Below are 14,348 nucleotides of genomic sequence, written 5' to 3' on the forward strand. Positions count from 1 at the left end.
TAGTCATGTGACTGCTGCAGCATCTGTCAACTGTGATACAATTACTGAGCCATAACTGTGTATTTATGACATTCAAACCTGCTCAGCAAAGCCCCTCCTTCGCCGCTGGTGCCTTCACCCTTTCTCTTCTTAAGAGAAATTTAAGAGTTTTCTTAAGAGTTTTCTAAGCAAACCCATGCCATGAATCACAAAGCATACATTCTGGTGGTCATCTGTTGTACCAAATATTGCAATGTACCACAAAAAATCACATTCTAATTAAATCCTTTCCCTGTAAAAAGCTTGAAGGCGGTCTCTTGGGTGGGACTGTTTGGAGCGGCAAATTTAACCTCTGTATTTCGGGAGAGCTCTGAGCCTGCTGGGCTGAGCAGCAGTGAGCTCAGTCTCCTGCCTGGAGGAGATGGGGGTTTGAGACCCTTTTTCCAAACTATCTGACTGCATGATTCTCACTTCAGCTGCAGTGTGGCTGTGTAGGATATGCAATCCCTGGATAAAGTAGCGCTTTTTTTTTAATTTTTTTATTTTTTTTTAGGGTCTGTTTTTATGACTACAAGAATAGCCAGATCTGTTGCAGATTATGTTAGAAGGTGCAGCAGTGCACCAGTGTTTTTTCTCTCTCTGTAGCCTGCCTTCTGTATTGCAGACTCAGAAGCATTGCAAGCACAGTGCGGACAGATTCCCATCGTTTATGAGCTTCCATTTTTATTTGGTGAGCCACAGCAGAGAAGAATGGCTATTGACTGTATATTAGGTAACCCCCAAATTATTAGAACCATATATCTATTTAATTGCAAACGGTCAAGCAATATCCTGAAGGTTTCAAGTAGTAAATTCACCAGAACTGTACAAGTCCTGATAGATGAGCTCCTGTATGATACAGATTAATCACTATAAAAAATGTATTAGCCAAGTGCAGAATTTTTAGGAAAAATATAAGAACATTCATGCCATACCAAAGTTCAGCTAGTTCAACATCTCATGATCAACAGGGGCCAAGGTCAATGCTCAGGGAATGTTTGTGTCCAAAGAGTGTTTCTTCTTCCAGAATATTGTGGCACCTTTTGGCAAAGTCGAACAGTTTCCTGAGTCAGAGGTTGCATTTGGATCATCATATTTAATAGCCAAGGATGGAATCATGCTCTATAAACCTTTCCAGTCTTTTTAAAGTCCATTTATCCATTTTTGCTGCCACAACAACTGATGGCTATGAGTCCCACAGCAGTATTGAGCACCTTGTTAAAGCAATTGTTTTCTGTTTAAAACCTGCTGCCTGTTAATTTCCTTACATTTCAGTTCACATCAGTTCACACTTATCTCATATGTTAAGCACCGTAAAACTATTAGTCACATTTGATGAGTTATCAGCTGATGCATATACATGACTCTCTCCCCACTCAGCAGAGAATCAAGGAGAAAAGTAAGCAAGCCATTGAACTGGTAGAAAGAGGGACCAGGATCTTTGCTGGCGGCATTTGGGCTGTCTCTGACATTGATACTGGTGATGTGGGTTATGAGTTGTACTTTGTAGCTACTCCACAATACCAATCACATACCCCCAAAGGACAGAAGAACTCCAGTAAAGGGGGAATGACAGAAGAAATCTGGTAAAGGAAGGATGCAGAACCTCTAAGGCTCTTGTAGCTGTTGATTGGAAAGTGTGAAAAAAAAAGGAGAAAAAGATCACTGACAATTCCCGTCAAAGCTTTGAGTCCCTTCTGTTTCTGCGAGTCCATTGGTGATAAACTAAAGATATTCAGCTCTAAGTTCCTTCCTGTATTCTCTAGCGTGAAGGAGGATGCTTCCCCAGGTGCCAGTGAGCTGAAGGTTAAGGCAGGATAAAGATCACAAGTCAATGAACGTACTGAAGTGTCCAAAGGATGTGTTGGCCAATAATGCTTCAGGATGGAAATTGCAATCACTGGGAAATTTGTGATCCCTGAGTAAATTTTACAGAGCCTACAAAAATTGGCAGAGGCTAATTGATTAAGATAATATATGAGAGAGAGATTTTGATGAATGCTGGCAAGGGAGAAGTAGAACAAGCCTTGAATACAATATGCTAGCAAAATCCTTAGTGACTAACACAGCTCTGATGCAAGTATCAGTGACAGCAAGAATGACACCATCCTTTACATAGCCAAATTTGAATCAGCCTCATCCAATGCTTTAGTGTTTTAATTAGAACATGTGGTATGACTGTGACGTTTGCAACCAACAGGGGACAGGAATTATATCACACGCCTAGACAGAAAATGGAATTTTATGTCTGTAGGTACTTGATATAAGAGAAAATTAAAGACAAAAAGAACAGCAGAAAACAAGGGTGGGTTTCATATTCACTCCCAGGTATAGCTGTCTACTAGGTGGCATGTAAAATGTAGCGTAGAGGCTGAGGTCACCCTCATAGCATTTAATAAATTAAGAAGTGGTGTCAGGCCCACCTTCTTCTCACTTTGGACTGTTAAGTGCAATTCAGCTCGCAGCTGCGAGTTCTGATTGCATCAGTTTGGTGTGTGCTCTTGTGTCCTCTGCGTTTCTCCTTGTTCCTTCTGACTCTTCCTTTGCCCTCTGCATTCCTGCAGCACCTGGGTTGTTCTCAGACTGAAATCTCCTTGAAGAACGCAACATCTTACTGTAGGCCATACTATGATAGAGCCTCCAACTGCAGCAAGGTTGTCATGAGTTATATTACTATGAATACTTTTGTTTGTATATGTCTTCTTTTGCTTTTGGTAAATAAGCTGTGCAATGAGAGAGATTTCCAGATGCAAGAAATTCTCTGAGAGCTTCCTTAATGGAAAAAGCATTTCATGCTTGAAAGAGCATAGTAACAAGTAACTGCATCTAAGCCTTTTATAACAGTTTAATTCACACCCTCTCTCCGAATGTAAATTAATCCAGATTGGAAAGTGTTGGAAATCTGAAGCAATGTATGTAATTTGGTAGTAGTCTAAGGGTGGGGAAGGAAGAATAAAATAAAATATCCCACTCAAACCCTTATATGAGCGTTAAACCAATTTTTAAAGCCTTCTGTCTTGAAGCTAATAGTGCTGCTAATCCCAGCAATCAGAAGCTGAGAGTCAGACCCCAAATTTCCATCCCCAGACCTGCTGAAAATTTCTCTAGTGTTTGAAACTTTACAATTCACCTTTCCACCTTTTCTTCACGATCAAAAATTTTAGTGAGACCAAACTGAGTTAGACCTTATGAAATTTTGACTCCAGAGCATGGATTTTGAGCAATAATAAACCTCCCTAGGTTCTTAATAATATAACAGAAAAATACATTTATTGCAAAAAAGAATTTGCTATGCATGAGTAAGGAAAATACACATAGACCTAGTCACATTTGGAAATGCTTTGCTCCATTTGCATGGTTATTATCTAAGACGTTTACTTTTTTTTTTCTTTTAACAATATCTTCCACTCTAATGATGGCTCTTTAAAAACCAGGCCACTTCCCATTAAAATGTTCCTAGGCATAGCTGGCAGAGCACAAAGGCTGGTATCCTGCAGCCAGCCAGCAAGGTGGCAGGGCACTTGCATAAAAGCTGCCATTAGCAAAAGCACTCCTGGTTCTGCTAGTGCTTTTTGCACTTCAGTCTTTTCCCCCCTCTCTTGAAAGGACGGGTGGATCAGTCTGAGATCCCCTAACCTGGGAGCTCTCTGGGGGTCGAGTCCATGTTTGTACAGGTGATGCAAATGAGATTGAAAGTGTTTTGGTTACTGCACATTGCCATTTGAGAAGTGCACAATGTAGCAAACAGGACTGATTTACTGTGGCTACAAGAGAAGTAAATTAATGAAGGCACCAATAATTTTGCAGTCCGTGTGTTAATGCCACACCTTTGCATGCAAGCACACAGAACTGACACAAGGAACATGAGGTTTTTATAACTCGGTCGAAGTTGTCTGTGATTTTGGAGTACTCTGTAAGGTCATTCATAATTGTGCAGTGTTACTATCTTAGGCAGAAGGTGACCTATATTACTTTCTTCTGATGTCTTCATTCTATGCACTGTTACTTCTGCAAATGCTTATGTGCCTAAATTCCTGTCTCTTTAGGTTTCTCATGGTCAGTATGATACTAAGACCCACACAAAGGAAACACCAACTTCTTTCATCTTTTCCGGCTAGAGGACAACACAAGGAATGAAAACATTGGATAGAATGTCTGAAAACATTACACAGAATTTTCTACTGGCTTTTTTGATAACCTGAATCAAGATGACCAGTAAAGGAACTGGGATTTGCTTGGAGCCAACAGACAAATCTAGAACAACTCATCAAGCTTGAAATTAAAAGATTTACAACCATCACTCCCAGCATTTTGACAGTCATTCTAGCAAATGAATGACTGTAGTACTTATTTCTGGGAGACAAAGGGGGCACAGTCTGGAACATGTCAGAAGAGGTCCAGTTTCATTTTAAAAATTTCTGAATTCAAAACCAAGCTCATTTTGACTTGGAAAGAAACAGCTCTCTCAAAATATTGTGCCTGGTTCCAATCACACTTAATCACTGGTTGCCACAGAAATCTTCCTCAGGGGGAGTGTTGGAGCTTTCTTTGCTTGAAATGCTGTTGTCCCTCTCTTGCACTGCTCAACAGCACACAGACCATTTAAAATTTATTTCTAAAACAAGATTTGCTTTGTTTGGATTCCTCCACTGACTAAATTCAGACATCACAGAAGCTGATGCAACTGGGCTGACTCATGACACCACTGAATTTTTTCAAAGTCTATTATTATAAAGTAAGATCTACATCAGTTTTATCTCCCTGAGCTCTTATTGCCCAGCATCAACTGTCCATTTCTGATGATGGTTTAATGGTTGGAAGGAGCAGTGAATTTGGTAGCAGTGCACTTATGTATATTCATGATTACGTGAACTGCTGAGGTGTTTTCTCATTCCTAAATTGGCATGATGACACCAGTTTACAAATGAAAAATGTTTCTTCATGTTATTATTTTTTTTCCCTGAGAGTTAGGAGCTGAGCTCTGTTGAAAACTGGTGCAGTATTTGTGGCTTCTAACAGTTATACATACATTTTTAAAAGCTAGTTTCTCCCTTTAAATGTGCTAAAGAAACCTGCTCCTACTTAGATCACTGTTTTCTGACTCCCATTAAAAACAGAACCCATGACAGCAATAAGGAAAATAGCAAAACGGTGGTGAATCCCACTGCCGGTATAAAAGAGCCAGTCAGCAGGAAAGTGTTCAAAACCAAACCACCACCCCCCACACACCAAAAAAAACCCCACCCAGCCTGCCATCCCCTTGTGCATCTGGTCCTTACTAGAAGCCTCAGGACTCCAGTAGCTTCAGACTGTTTTTTTCTCATCTTGAATCATGGACAAACACATTGCAAAGATTCTCTCTCAATCCAAATGTTGAGGATCACAGGAAAGAGCAAATTTCAGGTCCTTAAAGTTTCTTTCTTTCTTACCAACTGAATTAATTAATGCAGAGTTAGGATTTCCCAGCAGTAGCTGGAGCCCTTATAAAATATCAGCTTCAGCAAAATTCAGACTTTAGGAAGCCAGGAAATACAGAGTTTAGGTCAATGTTCAGACAACCTTTATTTTTCCCTCCTGGGAGCCAGTGATAGGAACAGGGAGCTGGCAGTATTTGCTGAGCTGAGTATTGCTGTGTCAAATGGTACCAGACTTAGTAAACTATGACAGTAGGCAAGATGGGAGACCTTACCTCTCAGATGGGGCCCCAGCCTCACAAATATTGTTATTTGGTGTAGTTGAAAAGAGAAAATGTAATTATTGTTGAATTGTTTCTAGAAAATTGTGTCAGAGCATGCATGGCAAGGAAATGTGACTGCAAATACACCCCGTATTTCCAAAGAGAAGGTGTGCCTGTGCTGTAGTACTTACATACTGAAAGACACTCACTGAAAAGGTGAATTATTTTGATTACAGATATATTGAGCATTGCTATAAAGGTTGGAATTAATATTGTTGTATTATCCTCTGTATTTCCTGGTTTCTCAGAGGTTTGAATTATGCTGAGCTTAACTTTATGGAAGCAAGCGAGCAATCTTAACCATATGTTAGCAAATCTTTTCAGTAAAGTAATGTTTTTAATAGGGACATGTTTTTTGTAGGTCTCAGACATTCTTTAGGTGCTTATGGTTACTATTGCAACAACAGCACTACTGAAATAATGTAAAGGGAGGCCTGTGACTCTGAAACCCTGTTTTATCCAGTGCTACATGGAACAGGGTAGTCACCACTCACTGAAATATTTGAAGGATGAAGGTATCGGCAGTGTGATGAGAGAATCCTCAGAAATTATGGTTCCATGATGATTACAATACACACCTAAGAAGAAAAGGATGGATCTCTTCCTTCCCCCCTCCCCTTGATTTCTTATCAGGATATACATAACCCCACCTGAGAAAATTTTCAGCACACTCTTCTTGTCCAGCTATATCAAGCCATTAGCATTTGAGAAGTGAATAGCACTTGCAGAGTTTCTCTTTGCTCTCTGATACTCTGGTGCTAACAGCAAGCTTGACAGCAAGCCGCTTACATCCCATGATCCCCTGCATATGCTAGATTCCCCAAGTCTGGATTTCCATCCTCAGGTCTGTTTTTGAAGCCCCTCCAGCATTATCGATATACCAAATTACATTGCAAGGTCTTGAAGAGGGCAGACTAAGCCTAAACCTAACCCTAACACAACCCTAACCCTAATCTAAACCTAACCCTACCCCTAAACCAGCCCTTACCCTATCCCTAAACAAAACCTAACCCCAGCAACTAACTCTAATCCTAAACCCTAACCTAACTCTAATCCTAACCCAACGCTAACCCTAACGCTACCCCTAACCCTAACCTACCCTAATCCTAAACCCTAACCCTAACCTAACCCTAAACCTAACCCCAAGCAAACCAAACCCTAACCCTGAACCCTAGCCTAAGCCTAACCCTAACCTTAAACCCTAAACCCTAACCTAACCCTAACCTTATCCCTAACCATAACCCTAACCTAAGCTTAACTCTAACCCAAACCCCTAACCCTAACCCTTGCCCCTAACACTAACCTTTACCCAACCCTTACCCTAAACCTAACCGCAATCCCAACCCTAATCCTTACCCTAAACCTAACCAGAACCCTAACCCCAACCCTTGGGTAACCAGCATGTGCAGTGCCTCTCATCCATGGTACCTGAGACCAGGTGTCCAGGCGTTCATGCTCTGCAGAGCTGCAGCAGACCACCACCATATGTTGGGTTTTTTTTGTTTGGTCCTTTTTTTCCTCTTTCCTAAACTTCTAGGGCAGAAACCCGCCTTATTTCTTGGCTGTTTTCTGTGTCAGGTACATGACTGAGAGGGGCTGCTGGCGCGGCGCTGGGCACCAGGTTGGGTGGGAGGCTGTGTTTGGCCTTGAGTTTTCCCCAGGGACCTGCACAGCAGCTTCAGTCACTAACTGTGTGTCCCTGAGCACCGAGGGAGCTGCCCCTGTGATGTGGCCCAGGCAGCCCTCGCCATGGCTGGTGCCAGGAGAGAGGCAGGAGGGACATGGCACCCATAGCCCCTGTAGAGGGGGCTGTCTGGTGAGGCCATTGCCCTTCTTGACATGGAGAGGAATAAAAGCACTTCAGAGTGTTGCAGGGCCACCAGCGATCAGCCAAGAGCTTCAGCAGCCCCCTGTGATGGTTCCCCATACTGGGTGTGTGCCCAGGTGGAGAGCTGCACTGGTGCAGAGACTACCACGCCAGTGTGGGGATTTCTGGGTGTCTTGAGGAGCCCCAGCTCCTTCTCAGTGTATCAGAGGGCACCTTCCCAGTGGAAACCACATCAGCAACAAAGGACTGCTTCTCACACTACAACACACCAGTTGCTGAACTGGTAAAATACCATGATGATAAACAGGCATCATTCCTGTTCTGGGTGAGCCTACAGCTAACTCCTTCCAAGTGCACATGGCTGAAAATACAGCTCCCAGCGTTTTACCAAGATTTAATTCCACAGGTACCTTTTTGCACCTAGAACTGGGCCTGTGGCAATGTCTTTTCTAATAAAACACCAAATTACGTGTGAGCGTTTAAGAAAAATTATCTTTTAACCGGCACCATCATTCCTCAGATGGTGGTGGTGGTTGGTGGTGGTGACCCTGAGGCTGGTGGAGAAAGCTGATTCACCCCCAGTTTTGAACGGGCCTCCCCCTCTGCTGGGCTGAACTGACAGACAGCGGGCACAAAGCCGCTCAGGTGGCACTGGAGAGAAAGCTGCTGTACCTTCTGACCCCTTACATGGCTTTGGAGCTGTGTTTGAGCTGAATGAGACTGGCCCAGAGCAGTGCGGATAGCAAAGTGGAATCAGTCATGGTTTGAGGTACTGACATATTTGTCACAGCATCATCCCTTGGGGAGTCTCACTTTATCCGTCTTCTTGCTAAAGCTTTCTGAAAAGTGTTATTTAGGCCTCTTTGTTGTCCTATATTGTTGAATGAAAAGTTTTTGGAGACAGTCTGAATTCCCAGTGTTACAAACATTGACCAAAATTTCTAGGTTTCTACAGGTTTCTGCCATACATTTGTGTGCCCATAAACATTTGAAAATATAGCTCTTAGTGTTTAGCTTAATTTCTTAATTTTCTTAGTACTGGTAAATTAAGCAATTAGCAAATTATTGTTGTTTAGTAAAATGCTGTTAGGGTGAAAGCATAAAATAATCTAACATATATTCTGTTGTATTCACTTGACACTCTCAGCCATTTAAAATTAGTTTAAAATCACTTTTATGAGGTAAAGAAGGTGAAGGTCTCTGTGTGAGCCACAACTAAGCCATGAACATTCAGGAGTAAAGAAAGGTTATTTTTACAAGTTTCCAGTAAACCTACATGACTTAAGCGTAGACCATCCATGGTTTTATAACACTTACACACCAGACCCGCTCCAGTCAGTCTAGGTGCTACGTGTCCCTGTAACTGAAATTTTATTCTGGGAGTAGACTAAATTACAGTATCATTGACAATTTTTCTAGGGCTTTGCAATTTTCTCTTTTGACTTGAACTGGGAATGAAATTAAGCTTCCAAACTCTACTTGTCTGCTCACAATCTGCCTAATCAAAACAGGAGATCCTCCTGAACATTTCAATGCCCAAGTTGCTGGTAGGAGTCCCTGATAGATTTCTCTTTTAAATTTAGCACTGCCCAGAATAGTAACTCTTACATAACATATACACAGCAAATACGAGGCTTGCTATGATTTCAGTGAGAGACTGCAGATTTCCTGCCTTGCAGGATGACTAAAGCAGATAGCATTAGAGTCATCCCTCATATAAAAAAGCTTGAGCAAATGAGCTCTTTCTTACAAAGCAAGGGATAACGTTTCTCTTAGGCATCAGAATATAGCTGACAACCAAATGGACTGCGACAGAGCCTAGCTCCTCTCATGTGTCTATGAGTGGCATTGTGGCCTCTGTTTACCTCAAAACACACAGGTGTGTTGGACTCCCTGTTTCTGAGGGTGAAGAGAGACAGCAAGGCAAGAATTTGCACTCCGTTGTGGACAGGCCATTGGGTCTACTTGGAAAGGGGAGATCTTAGACAAATACAATCTCTGTTTATTCGCAGCCAGCATGCTATCTGTGGAGCATATACTCCACGCAACATGTGCCATAGATGGGAGATCTTGAAGGAGCAAAGAGCATGAATTAGACCTTTCTGTCATAGTATGTTTGGCAGGGGATCTCGCAGAAGAAATCAGATAGACTTTCAATCCATTTTCACCCCCTCCTGCCTTCTGTTTTCTGTAGCTCGACACTTCCCATAACAGTGAACTGCAAAGTAATTGCAGAGCCCACACGTTATATGCGTGTATCACAGCTGGAGCTTGATCCCTGCCATGCTTCACGGGTGAATCCTCTGAGTACTTGCTCTCTCTCTTTCAGGCTAACGCCCTCTGGAGGCTGTAGCTTACAGGGCTGTGTAGGAGCCTCCTGTTCTGAAAGGCACTTCAGCCTCCCACAATCACACCAGTGCTGTTATACTGGAGGAGGCAGCAAGGGCCTTCACTGTGCTTAGTCACATTGTAGTAGTAGTCACGTGGACTCGGACAGGATTTCATTTCACTGGGACACACAGATAGAGTGTCCTAGAACTGCTGGCACCTTGCATACAGAGTACAGCCTGGACAGTATTTGGCCCTGTGTCATCTGACGAGATTATTTACACAGAGGAATTTGCTTAGCTAAGAAACCTGCATGGAAACAGAAACATGTCAAATAAGCAATTACCCCCATACTCAGAGGTTTATGGAGATCAATCATACTGACCTATAGTCCCTGCCATTTCCTGGATTGCCTTAGAAATAAGAAACCTACCAGGAAAGACATTAAGGCATTATTAGATTAGCCTTGCTTTTGCAGAGTCACCTTGGGAACTTTTGATCTGATAAGAAGTCTCTCTGCCGATTTGGTAAGGTGCCATTTTCTTGTAGGTGTATATGATGACACAGACCAGGCAGTGGGGTCTCAAAGGAAAAGCATCAGTTTCATTAAAAGGATGATGTAGCACGAGTTTAGCTGTGCGTCCATTTAAACCTTGCTTATCCCGGTGGAGTTTCCCACAGACTAGTACAGAGTATGCACGAACACACACAGAGCACTGTTTGAACTAAAGCAGTGTGATGCCACATTTTTAGCTAAATCATTAAAACTCCTCAATGAATATTGACATCCCCGCGTGTGTCATTTGTCTGTCCCTCAGACCCATAGCAACACACTGATCCTGCTTTCTTGTCTCTGTTAGGAACTAGTCTGTGAATGTTTTCTGTGCTGACAGAAAAGGTTGGAGATTGAATGTGTGGTGCTTTCCCTCCTGCTTGCTTCCCTACAGACCCTGGATTTTCTGGACCCACAGAAGTAGCGGGCAGTGGTTACTGCAAAGGTAGCTTGAATGCCAGGCATTGCCATTCACAGCCATGAATGTACCCGTTCTGTTCCCACAGAGTCCCAACCGTCTCTGGAGCTCCTAGATTCTGTGTCTTTATTCAGTGTTATGATTGCTTAGTCAAAATGAAAAAGATAAAGAGGAGCCTGCCTTTCTGTAGACCATAGACTGGCAATAAACCCCACGGTAAGGAAGGAAGACTCCAAAAATTATAAATGAGAGATCTAGCTTATTACGGGTATCTGAAAGTCTTCCTACAGTTCAGGCTGCGGCTGCAAGGTTTTAACAGTGAAGGATAGTTGGGAATTGGGTGTATTGAATTCCTTGTTGTTCATAGTCTCTATGACAACAGACAATGCCTTCCTAGAAGTTTGATCACTTTTCAAAGGAGAGTTATGGGCTTGAAAATGGAATTCCTGGGTTACTTTATTTGGTCAGTCCTTTGGCAGAAGTCAGATTAAAAGATCGCAACTGATACAGCCAAATTTAAACTCTTTGAGATAGATAATTTGTTTCACTAATAACAGGGAACAGTGCTATTGACCTTGCTAGGAGATTAAGTTGTGTGTGTCCAATAAAGACTGCTGTACATCTGCTGGTGTGCAGGCTCCAGCAAAAACTTCAGCATGCCAGTTTCCTGCAGTCTGGGTCATATTCTGGGAGATTGCAGAAAGCCAGCGATTTAGGATATAAATCAGCAATAAACTGTATAATCCAAATGTAGAGGTTTCATTTAAAATAGAAATTGATTTAAAGGGTTGGATTAGAAGCAAGATTTATAAATAGTCATGTGGAAGCCATTTAAATAATACAAATACATTTTGTGGAACACAGCACCAGAGTTCAAGAAATATTTAAATAAAATACTTGGATTGAGGGTTTTGCCAAAAAACCCTTGGAGAATTCTTGGAGAGTTTAATTAGGTTCTTGTTGGTGTTATAAATCTGCCCTTAGAAACACTTCCAGTTCTCTTGCATATGTTTACAGGGGCCAGATAAACACCTGGGGGTACTCCTGCTGAGTTAAGGTCACCTTTATGCAGAGAGACATCACCATGCTCTACTTAGCAGCATCAGAACAGGACTTAAATGATGCATAAATCTTGAGCTCTCCAGGAGTCATTTTCACTCTCTCTGTACGAGAAGAAAAGCAAGTAGTTCCTTTAATCCTGTGTGGCTTCTCTGTTAAAATAAGCCTTGATACTAATCCCTGGCTATCTGGATTTAAACTGACATATATCCTACAGCTTCCAATGCGAGAACATCTGAGTTACTAATGTGCCCTTAAACCCAGTGTTTATGTGCTTAATCACACCAAAGGGCAGAAAAGTCATTATTCTTCTAGTGTTTCCCTAATACTGCAGTGGGTTTCTTCAAAAAGCCAGGCAGTTTTCCTCACATTATTTCCTTTTGCTGCAGTGTTTGCACTGTTCCCATTCTGACTTCAAAGAACATGATGAGCAGGGTAAATACCACAGAGCGACACATCAAGGCAGTGTTAGCAACTTGTGTAACTACATAACTTACAAACTGGCATTTGCACTTGAATTTCACAAAACGCAGGTGGCTTCGCTTCTATGATTTCTAGTCCTTGATCCTAATACTATTGTCAAGCTTGACCAAAAAGAAACATCAGTAAATGATAAAGCATCCACGTTTCTGGTTTATAAATATATATATGTTGGTAATGTGTCAGAACAACGCTCCTGTGGTGATAATTTCAGCAATGCCACTTCCTGTATGTACTGTGCATGTTTTATCACATAAATACACCACCAGCTTGCACCTCCTAGTGTCCCTGAAAGTGCAGGGGTACTGAATGAGATGCTGCTGCTCTGAGTGTAAATGACCCAAAAAAGCTTGGCCTTCTATGCTATAAAGGGTAACTGGGTGAATGCTGAACAGGGCCCAAGCCACCACACTGTGACTTGAAGTTGTTTATGGTTGCCAGGGCTCAGCACTGAAAACTGGTGCTGACAGAAGCATTAATTACATTAAATCCATGTTTTATAGGCCTCACACATTAACCTCACTGGAGTCAACCTGAGGAAGAAGAGAACAAAGCTGAAGTTGTTGAAGGGATGACCAAAAGTCAAGGACTAGGGTCCACAAAGAACCAAGGTGGAAGCAAGTAAGTGCTCTTTGTCAAGGACCAGGAGTTCCTCAGCCAGGCAGTGCTCAAAGTAATTGCCAGCTCCTTTTTTTTAAGCATCACAGTAAGCTTCAACCCTGCACTCTTTACTCATTGGAAAAGAAATATTAACTATCTGGGAGATGGTATCCCATTTATTCCCTACTTCATGCTTTGTCACAAGAGGAAGGAGGTGATCCTGGAATTTCAAAAGCTGTTGCAATAATTCTTAGATTGAGCTGGAAATACTTTCTTGAAAAGAGAGATGCACATTTCTTCCAAAGCTTCTTTTGGAAGCTTTCCTTTGTTCTATTTGCAGTTCAATGATTTTTGCTTTTGGAATGTTGGAAACCTTTAAAAGGATTCAAAACAAAGCATGTTTGGACAAAGTGCCATTCTTGTCAGAAAGGAGAGGGTTTTTTTACTAGAAGATGTTTGTCCTCATCTAGTTCTTACATTAGTGGCTGGCAGCAATTGAGAGCTGCAAAGGAGCCAAATTTCTGCCCTTGCTAAATTGCAGGAGGTAACTCTACATTTGAAATGTACATACCAGAAAAAAAATATGAAAATCAAAGACAGTCTGTTGCTGTGTCAGTTCCAAGTGTGTCTCTGTTTCTTGCGACATACCAGCTGATGATATGTCCAGCGAATACCTATATATAAGATGGAAAGTGGCAGATCTCTAAGACTATATTACTAGTCCTCGGGGATTTCTGGTTACATGGTCACGAGAGATTTACTTCTGCTTATTATTAACTGATTATTTGATCCAGTTGCCTGGCAAAAAAATTAACAGCACAATTCCATATGTAACTGGTCTCTGCAGCACAGCATTTTTATGATGATCACAGACAAGTGTGAAAGCAGAGCACGCACTCTTTCATGCTTTGGTCTCTATGCTATCTCTCAAAAAACCTCTTAACTGCAGTATTTGACCATTTGGCCCTTCAATACCTGCTGAAATTGTCCTGAGCTATCCAGTTTTATGATCCTGCATTGTCACTGTTTAAGCTCTTCTGATCAAACGGTTATTACTATGAAAAGAACCAACCCTGTGTTTCGAAGTATAAGACAGAGCAAGAGATAAACCAGTGGCTTTAATCATGACATGTGCCTTTGGAAGCAACAGTCTGTTTGGCAACATGTACAGAATTTCTCCAGTTTCATCTTTGTTAAAAACCACAGCTCAATGAGCACTTCGGTGATAGTCAAGAGATGTCCCGTGCCCTGAAGTCTGAAGCAAGTTGAGGTAGAGAACATAAGTTTTAGAAGTTATGTGCAGTTTGTGAGTGTACCCACACAAGGG

General features: G+C 41.8%; 1 protein-coding gene across 7 annotated transcripts in view; it reads left to right on the forward strand.

Annotated features, from left to right (window-relative positions):
* TMEM247 (transmembrane protein 247) overlaps positions 1 to 14,348 on the forward strand; it is a 59,073-nt gene that overhangs the window by 9,710 nt on the left and 35,015 nt on the right. For 4 of the 7 annotated variants that reach the window (XR_010471559.1, XR_010471554.1, XR_010471555.1 and 1 more), the window contains one exon: positions 4,065 to 8,486. The gene's annotated coding sequence lies outside the window, so the exon portion shown is untranslated. Of the gene's footprint in view, positions 1 to 2,582; positions 2,673 to 4,064; positions 8,487 to 12,924; positions 13,043 to 14,348 lie in introns of those variants that run through there. The other 3 variants (XR_010471557.1, XM_065058185.1, XR_010471556.1) reach the window with 2 other exon arrangements.

This window comes from Columba livia, chromosome 3 (assembly GCF_036013475.1).
Source record: "Columba livia isolate bColLiv1 breed racing homer chromosome 3, bColLiv1.pat.W.v2, whole genome shotgun sequence".
NCBI classification, from domain to species: domain Eukaryota; kingdom Metazoa; phylum Chordata; class Aves; order Columbiformes; family Columbidae; genus Columba; species Columba livia.